Below are 9,852 nucleotides of genomic sequence, written 5' to 3' on the forward strand. Positions count from 1 at the left end.
TTCCGACTGGATTCTGTTGAAGGTAAATGTGTGCATCGATTTTTCAATCAATAGTGTATTGAAAAGAATATCTTTTCCAATTCCAATTTTTTTCTCTGTTTGTTTTCCGTTCAAGAACAAGTGTCAAAACTAGGGATGTCTGAATGTCGATCGATTAGTTGAATAATCGATTAATAGCCCAAATAATCGACTTAAATTTAATCGATTAGTTTGGAACTTATATTCGAGTATTATTAAATCTGATATTATTATTCGAATAATTGATGAACTAATCGATTAATAAATGAAAAGGACCTAAATGCCAACTGTCAAAATTCACGTTTCTTTTAGGATCTTCGATCAAACGATTTCTGATACTTTTTGATTTGAGTTGAAACCACAGATTCACTAAAGTTGAGCTTTTCTCGACGAAAATGTGGGTCTCGTGGATAAATGACCGTTTTCAAAATTGGGCTTGGCCTCGGATTATCATACATCACAGATGTTGTGTTCACCAGATTTAATCTAATAAAGCCACCATACTCTGAGTTTTGTCCACCGAACGAAAAAAAAAACATTGGGCAAACCGAGGAATTTAAAAATGTAAACCCGGCTGGCTGCAAACCAGTTTCTACCCGAAAAAAAAATTACTATTCAAAATATTTCCAATCTTCTGTTCGTAGAGGCTCGGTCGTAATCATCGCTGGTGACATCCATCCGAACTGTGCCTTCTGATTTTGATTTTATTGTTACTAGCCAAAACCTCGACACAGTGTGAGAAGCGTTGCGCAACGCGATTACGACTCTATAATCGAGACACTATTAAGTTTGGGCCGTTTGTTTTAGGCTCGAGGGAATACTACCTTCCGCGAAATGCGACACACGATGCTGATCGATCGGTTGGCTGATCGACTAAAACTGGTTACATAGGAAATTTCGATGGTCCACGACGAGCACAGTTTCATGTGATCGCGGACGGGTCGATGTTAGATTTATGGACTAGAGAAAGGATTTACATATTTATAAGGGGGTTGAATTTGGTTATTTCGGATTGCCACTTAAGATGATGAATGGTGAATCTGCAGAAATTATACAATTTCAAAAGACTATTCCAAAGAAGAGTGACGACGCAGTGTCGACGGACGCGCAGATGTGACTTTTTCCCGGTAAGCAATCGAGGGGTGTGCCGCTCGAAAGTTTTTCAAATTTCTTGAATGAAATGCCATAAAACTCACACTCGTGATAAATTCGGATTCATGAATCATCATAATAATTCTGTTTCATAGGTTTTTTTTAGCAGTGTGGTTCCGAAATATTACTTTTGATCGTTTGAATTTGAAAACGTTGAAACGAATAGTAGGGAATCGGAAGATAGTCATTTGAAACGTTATCTATTTTTCCATGAACCACAAAATACAAACAAATTAGAAATAGACCGTCGAATGGTACAGTTGGAAGAAAAGTTTGCGAAAAAGTTATTGAAGACACGTGCCAGATACTAAGCTTCTGATTTTTGTTTTTTCGCTTTTCGCTTCCTTTTGTCGTATTTGGTAAAACGATCACCGGATACAAAAAAACGTAACGGGTCCATGCTTCTTGTCTGCGGTAACGTTTTCGCAAAATTTCATTTCTGCTGATTCGTTCGTCAGTCTTGTTCCAATCTGCCTTTCTCGTAATAACTTGCAACAAGTTCAAGGTAGCTCTACGTCTAAACACGTCTAAAAACAAATCGTTAAACCCGTTCGAATGATATGATAAATAAAGGAGCCCCGATGAGTAATGGTGTACGGTTATCCTCTTTCCATAAAACTTCTTTTTTTAGCAGCCCGTTTTTTTTTGCACAGACCGGTTTAACCTTCGCGTCAAACATAGCCAGAGGGCGTCTACTTTCGCCAAATTAGATAATCGAAACGAATCGTCAGTGTATCGCAGAAACTGATCTAAGCAGTAAACTTCCGACTTAAGCATCGACTTAGGTTTCCTAATCCAAATCCGTATACTTTAGCACTTTAGCTTTAGCCAGTATCGAAATCCTTTTACGCATTTGAATTTCAAAACACTCACACTTTTCAACCGGCTAGGGATAATTTATTGTTTAACCTTTTGTATGCGGCAGTAGCAGCATCTCGACACGGACCAGTCCCCAAGTTTTACACTAACCAACTAACATTTTTTTTGCAACTATCAACCATCTAAAATTACGACACACTGCAAACTTGTTTCAAACGATGAGAAATGTCATCAGCAAAACACCATTATTCGTTCCGGTAACGTGTGGTGAGACATGGGGATGCAACCGACAGCTGGGCGGTAGCGATCGGCTTGCTTGGATACGCAATTTTCGGTTTGCAACACGGTCAGGTCAATCACAGGATTGGACCGGTGCTTCGAAATTAACCGGGGACATTTTATAAATAATTTATTTGTTTTAATCACAGTAGTCCGCGATGTCTAACGACTGTCGGAATGCATCTCCATGTGGAAAACCCACTTGAAAGGAATCCTGGCAGCCGGCAGGAACCTAACCTGAGCTGATTCGGCTTTAATTCATGATAACAAATTCTATTGTTTTTCTCCGTATGATGTCCGTCATGTGTTATGTGTAGACACGTGTTGGTTAGGTGACACCAGTGTAAGCTCAAACGCGTTACGATTCGGTGGTGTTAACATAACCTTCACCTCAGGTTAGTTGATTTCGATTTTCTACGGTTCAACGATATAACCGCTCACAGAGTCTTGGAAGGCAACCGGGGGAGTGAGTGAACCTGATATGCATTTTGGACTTGGACAAATTGGAAAGTTGTTTCCATTGAGTAATAACTGCATTCGAATCGAACCCCAACAACGGTGGAATCTTATCAGCTATTTGAATTTCCGCGTAAATCTTAAGAAATTATTATCCGGAATCGACAAATATATGCTAAATGGTCAATGGTTCGATCCAACGTCTAGCAAACAAAAGTTATGTAAGCAGTTTACATATATTTGTTCCGGACCAGCCGAGAAGCGACGCGTTTCAAACCCAAAACATCAGTTAAAATGTGTTCGGCTGATCCATAAGAGATGCCCAACAACACAGCAATCTCTCTAATCGGTACAGAACGATTTTGCAACACGATTTGCTTCGCCGATTCATTGTTTTCTTCAGTAACAGATGTTGTTGGGCGACCAGGGATCTCATCATGATCCAAGCTTGTACGAATACCTTTGAAGCGTTTATACCACTCGTATGCCTGTCTTTTTCCTAGACACGATTCACCAACGGCCTTTTCTAACATTTTCAACGTTTCGGAACACTTAAATCCATTTGCAACACAAAATTTGATGCACGCACGTTGTTCTAAATTTTCATCCATTATAAAAATCGCCACACGAAAATTTTTCAACTTCTTTGTATAGACGCCAAACAAAACCTAATCGTACGATATGCGTCAAAATTTGACAGAATGTGTATAAAAGTGTTGCCAACGTTGAGAGAATAAAAGTTTACCGATTGGACAAGCGCGGGAATTTCAAAATGAAAATTCCGGTTCTTTTTTGATCATAAGGTATAATCAATTTTGCCAACTTTCCACGAATCTAAGGTTTAAAAATCCAATGAGTCGAAGACGAAACGAGAAGAACAAGTATCTAAAACACCAACCACCGATAACGACAGAACCCAAACGAGTGGCAATTATACTCTATGGTATTTGCATTTGAGGAAAGGCCATTGAAATTCGTTGAACATCGAAGAAACTTCATGACCATTGTATTTTTCACCAGAAATTCCCTACTTCTTTTAAAACTATCATTATTTGTTTACAATCCTTTCATTTGATTCAATACATAAATTCTATTGTTATTTGAATATTCATGTTAAAAAGTTATTATTCTTTTATTAAAGTAATTTTGGGGTTTATGTTAAGACATAAAGCAGTCTTGAACTCAACTTGATACACACTACTAACGAGCAACAGACGGAGAGAAAAGATGAGAATGCATGAACTGAAAATTTTGCGATAAAGTTTCGCCCAGTGGAAGGATTCGAACCTTCAGTCTTATTCATTTTGAGGAGACGCTCTCTACCAACCACGCTACACTGGAACATGTGTAGAACACGCTCCAGAACGTCACAAAATATATCGGTAAACTATCTAATTTACTTTCTTCGATGATTATATTTTCATGTTGAATGCATTATAAGGCTCTTTTCATCGCGTTCTCATTGTATTGGTAATTATACAAAAAAAAACTGTTTTTAATTTAATTGCGTCAACATAAGAAATACTTTCCGTGCTTAATAAGACTGACGTTATAGCTCTATTATTCGAGTATCGATCACTGCCCGAGATGGTAGCCATTCGAGTACACTTCCACAACTATCACGAGTGGCAAACACTTATGTGGAAAATACGTCATTAGAACTATGCATACACGAAGCATTTCACGTGAACTCTTTCAGTTAAGTTTCTTCAATTTATTTCCGATGCTAAACTGGACATTATGCTTTGACAGACAGTTCAACCGATTGTCAGTACACAAGACGATTGTGTAGTCCCAGGACCCTACTGAATACTATTTTTTGATGATTTTTATTTTTCCCTTTTGAGTATTATTTTTGATGGTTAGTGTCTTCACAACAGTTGTTTGTAATAATATAAAGCTTATTTCGATGTGAACAGTCATTAGAGAATCCATGTTTGGATTGATATCTGGAAACTAACTTTCTTAATTGAATTTAAAAGAGATTGCAATTTACTACCGTTTTTTTTTTGGTGCTAAATTAATTAAAATTGTTGAGCGAAAATTCTATTTTCGGCTGTAGTTTTTCTGTTTATCATTTTATTTAAAAATTAAGATACTTATAGGGCACATTTGAATTATTGCTGAATATTTCTACGTTCTAGCGTTTAAGAGTTGTATGACTTTTGAGATTTTTTGTGAAGCAATTTAAACACTTATTTAAAAGAGCTAACAAAATAACACCATCTCTGATTTCTTTTCAAACTTTCCGTATTTCATGTCCGATCAGAAATCTTTCTATTCATTTTTATCGATCTGGCGAGGTTTTGATGAAAAAACAATCAAAACTTTTTAATAGTAGCTTCTATTTAAATACTTAGTTAAGCGAAATTGTACGCAATAATTAGATTTTCTCGTGAAATTACGTAACAAAAAACGTTGGAACAAAAAAGTGATTTCTTAAGAGCCACCCTACTTTTGATCCGAATAATTGATATAACTCATGATCCGTATTTTCAAACCTTGTTATACTTTATTTGATTTTAATCTGTCTCGTACTGCTGTCAGATGCTCATTAATTGTTTTTTTTAACTTGACCTAGGAATGAAATTATTATTTATGTTTGTGAATGTTAAGTATATTTAAGTATGTTAGTTTGTAAGTGTATCTTGTATTTAATTATAATTAATTAATGTATCATTTGTGTGATTGATTTATTGGAACAGAAGATAAGGAGGTTTTCTGCCTATTGGAGAAAAAGAGACTTAATAAGTGTATCAACTCCAGTGGGCTTTTTTCCTGCTTCAAATGAATAAATAAAAATAAAAATAAATAAAATAAATAAAACTAGATCATATAAAGAGTTAGAAAAGTGGTTTCTTCAGCAAAGATGTTCAAAATAAACTGCTGTGAAGTGCAATAATTTTTATATTCATTTAGGAATATTGGATTCCAGATTTCAATCCAAACATGAACTACCCTAATGACCTTCTACATCAAAAGATGCGTAAGATGATTGCCAAAAATTTTTGTAAAGGTACCAACCGCAAAAATCAATATTTAATAGCGAAAATACTTTTGTCTCGCTAATTCCCTGTTTCGGACAAATGTGTTACTGGAGTCTTTTTCTATGTGGAAGATAAGTATCACATAACTTCGAAAATTCGCAAAAAAACCGTAAAACGTTTAAAAATGCATGAAGCGTCGAGATTTGATGTTATCTCGTAAATTTTTTGTGGAAATTTCTGAAATCGATTATTTTATGTCAGATCTTTTTGAAATGCAAAAAACGTCGAGTTCTGGCGTTACCACGAAAAAACATTTTTTTCTGAAAAAAATCTATTCTCAGAAAAAAACAGAGCCGACCAAAAATATTCCGAATTCGATGCACAAAACGTCGAGATTTGGTGTGATCTTTGGAAAAAAAATCTATTTTAAAACTTACACTAATTTGACCTGAGTCAACTCAAAAACTTTCAAAATGGGTGAAAAAATTTATGGAATGTGTGAGTCTTTACAAGTCAATCGCGTGATTCAAGTTGAAAATTTAAATTTGGTTTGCAGCAAAACACATCTGCGAGTGTTTATTTTATTTTTTCAGCAATGCGAATAGGAGAAGCAGGATACTGGTGAGATATTTCATATTTTTTCTTATTTACAATGTCTGGACTAGACTAAACTCCATTGATCATTCGGGGAACGTTTGATCAATGGAACTTTTTCTCTTCGGGTTGAACGCTAAGTTTTAGGGTCGCGCGTGAAGCAGATGCAGATATTTCTGGCAACCGTGGTTAACTAGGACGTATGTAAATACAGTTTAGACTGCGAGGAGGATCCGTTTGGTATTTTATTATTTTCGATTGATGATGATCGAGTGATATCTTGCCAGTATTACGGTTGTCTATTGAAAAAAAAAAAACAGAACACTATGAATTAAATGTATTAATTGATAGCGAACCTTCCGACAGCCTGCTGCCTGGGGTTTTCGAGTTACGGAAGAAATTTCGTATTTTAGTAGGAAGCACATATTAATAACAAACGCGATAAAATTGCAACGTTTTTTCGGTAGCCGGCTACCCATAGCAATAAACACAAGGTAATGTTATTCGAAAGTTTACTAACAAACAACCCCTTCCTGCGATGCATGTCAAAATGCAGAGGATTCCTCGGTTTCTAGCAGAAACATGCGTTGAACTAACAATCCTTCCTTCCCAAGTAGTTCTAAGGGAGTTGACTCAAAAAATTCCAAAACCGAAATGGAAATTTTTAAGTCCCAGAGAGTCGACTTAAAACATCCGAAATCGAAATTTTTGTTTAAATACCAGACCTCTTAGAAATGAATAGAACGTCGAGATTTGGTGTTATCCCGAAAAGTTTTTTTTTTTGTTGAAAAAAATCGATTTTTAAACTTTTACAAATTAGTCGCAAAAAGTGGATTCAAAAAATCCTGAATGAAATTTTTCGTCGATGCCGGATTTTGAGATTTGATGTGATTCTCAAAAAAAAACAATTTAAAAAAAATCGATTTTGTGACTTACACAAATTTCCAATATCGACTTTTTTATGTCAAATCTCTTAGAAATGCGGGAAGATCTGATGTTAACTCGAAAAAATAATTCGTTTTGAGAAAAAAAATCTAGTCCCAAAAATTAATCTAAGAGAATCGATTATAAAAATTCCAAAATCGAAACGGGAATTTCTTAAATCCCAGAGAAACGACTCAAAAAAATCCTAAATCGACGTTTTTGTTAAGATACCAGATTCTTAAGAAATGCATTCTTGGTGTTATATTGAAAAAAAAATTATTTCTCAAACATATCGACCTTGAAACTTTCAAAAATTAGTTCCAGAGAGTGCACTCAAAAAATCCAAAATCGAATCTTCTTTATATCAGATCTTTTAGAAACGCACGAAACGTCTAGATCTGATTCCGAAATTGTTTTTTGGATACCTGATCTCATAGAAATGCAGAGAACGGTAATATTTGGTGTTATTTCCAGTGGCGTCTCGTCCTCATGTGCATCTCGTGCACTGCACAACCGGTCAAATTCAGTCAAATTATTTTGTAGATTCTCAATTTATCAATATTTCATTGTATTGATAAACACTAGCGAACATTCATTTCTCATTCGTTATCTTTCATTTACAACGAGCTGTTACAACTGATTTCATACCGCATAAGCAGTGCACAGCCGATAAATGTCGTCACGAGACGCCACTGGTTATTTCGAAATAATTTTTTTTCATTGACTCTGGGGCTTTTGAGATTTTTTTTACGTCAGATCTCTTAGAAACGCATAAAACGTCGAGATCAGATGTTATATCTAGAAACGATTTTTTTCGAAAAAAAAATTCTCTGAAGAAAAAGAGAGTCCCATATAGCCGACTCAAAAAATTCTGAGATCAAATTATTTTTGATACCATTTGTTTTAGAATAACATAAAACGTTGAGAGATTTGGCACTAATTTTTGTAAGTTTCAAAACCATTTTTTTTAAACGGGTTTTGAAACTTACACAAATTAGTCCCAGAGAGTCGACTCAAAACATTCCAAAATAAGTTTTTTTGATGCCAGATGTTTCAGAAATTCATGAAACATCGAGATTTGGTGTGATGTCGAAAAAATATGTTTTAAAAAAATATGTTTTAAAAAAAGCCCCATAAAGTTGACACAAAAAAAAATTGACATAATATTCTCGACGTTTCGTACACTTCCATTTGTTGACTCGATTGTTTCCACGGTTATCTTCTCCCCTATTCTTACAACAATATTCAATAGTTTCAATTTAACAGTCAAACTATCCAAAAAGAAATAGCCGGAATTTATTAGTCAACTATTGAAAAACAAAAAAAATAAACTAACAAGTCCGATTAGTAAAGTTCAATATATCGATGCGCCATCACAAAATTGGTTAGTTTCCTGGACAAAAGTTAACCTTCGATTTAAAAGCCATGCGAACGCATTGGTCTTGCATCATTTTTCTGTTTGACCGTTTCATCAAACGACGAAGCAAATTAAATTTAAAACGGAGCTTTTCACTGTATTTCAAATCAACACATCCACTTAATACTAACGCGTTTCTTTTTCCACATACAATTTTAAAAACACTGCCCGTGTCCAAAAATTCAATCATTCGCGACTTTCCACGTATCCGCCAGTCGCGAACGAAACTTCAGTGGCCGAAAAGCGTGAAACCCTCCCCCTGCGTTCAGATTCCGTTCCATGATCATCAAAAACATTAATGCGAACAACAGAGCGACTCCGTTTAGAGCAACGTAACCGAAATTATAACATAATCATAAGACACTAGTCACACTGAGAGCTCGCGCAGATTTCTATTGCTTCCATAAGCAATCGACTTACCTTTTTATTGGTCCGTAGTAGGCTGTGCCACTCGACCTTGCTTGCGACAACGGGTCTGGCTTGTGTTGATACACTCGAACGAAAAAATTTCCAAAACTTTCACTGGTTAACTTCGGACTGGCAAATGTAGAAACAAACACCGTCAACTTTTCGTCCTGGACTGAATAAGTCACCGATATTTGAACTAGGTCCACTTCCGTTAAACGATCACGTCACTGTGAGAACACTGCAGCAATACTGTTTATTTCCTTGACCGTCGCATATCCTGCTTCGCCGAAACTAACAACTGTCCAACTTATTTTTTTCCCTAGTAGAAAATTTGGCTGACAAAACACTCCCAAACAAAGTAAACCCGTCGAACCACTTCACGCACTCGAATATTAGTTTTTTTGCTTCTGTCTCTAGTATCAAATCTAGAACTTTTTCCTCGGGCACTAAAATCTATAATGAAACCACGCGCCGGGCAGTCTCTTCCCCTGAAGTGCACTACTTAGGCTCAGCCGAAAGATAAACGAGAAGTGAGTTTGGGGCGGCTGTCGCATTGAAGTTTTATATCGCCTCTCCGACTGACTCTCTAGTCGCGCGACACGATCGCGTTGCTGCTAGCAGAATGTTGCGCAAACGAAACCAGACGATGTCACAGTGCCACAATGACGCACGACACCGTTGATCGAAGTAGCCTGTTTGCGGGCGACAAAAGTGCTGCGGGTCGGTTCGGTTCGACGATGCAATTGTGCATGTTGTTTACAAATATTTTATGACCCGGTGGTGGCAGGGCAGTGCCAT

General features: G+C 36.2%; 1 protein-coding gene across 1 annotated transcript in view; it reads right to left on the minus strand.

Moving 5' to 3' along the window:
- The window catches only part of LOC131432092 (elongation of very long chain fatty acids protein 7-like), a 54,897-nt gene extending 45,324 nt beyond the window's left edge, over positions 1-9,573 (minus strand). The window contains exon 1 of the mRNA XM_058598166.1: positions 9,067-9,573. The gene's annotated coding sequence lies outside the window, so the exon portion shown is untranslated. The remainder of the gene's footprint in view (positions 1-9,066) is intronic.
- Between the last annotated feature and the right edge of the window lie 279 nt (positions 9,574-9,852).

Source organism: Malaya genurostris, chromosome 1 (genome assembly GCF_030247185.1).
Source record: "Malaya genurostris strain Urasoe2022 chromosome 1, Malgen_1.1, whole genome shotgun sequence".
Classification (NCBI taxonomy): Eukaryota; Metazoa; Arthropoda; class Insecta; order Diptera; family Culicidae; genus Malaya; species Malaya genurostris.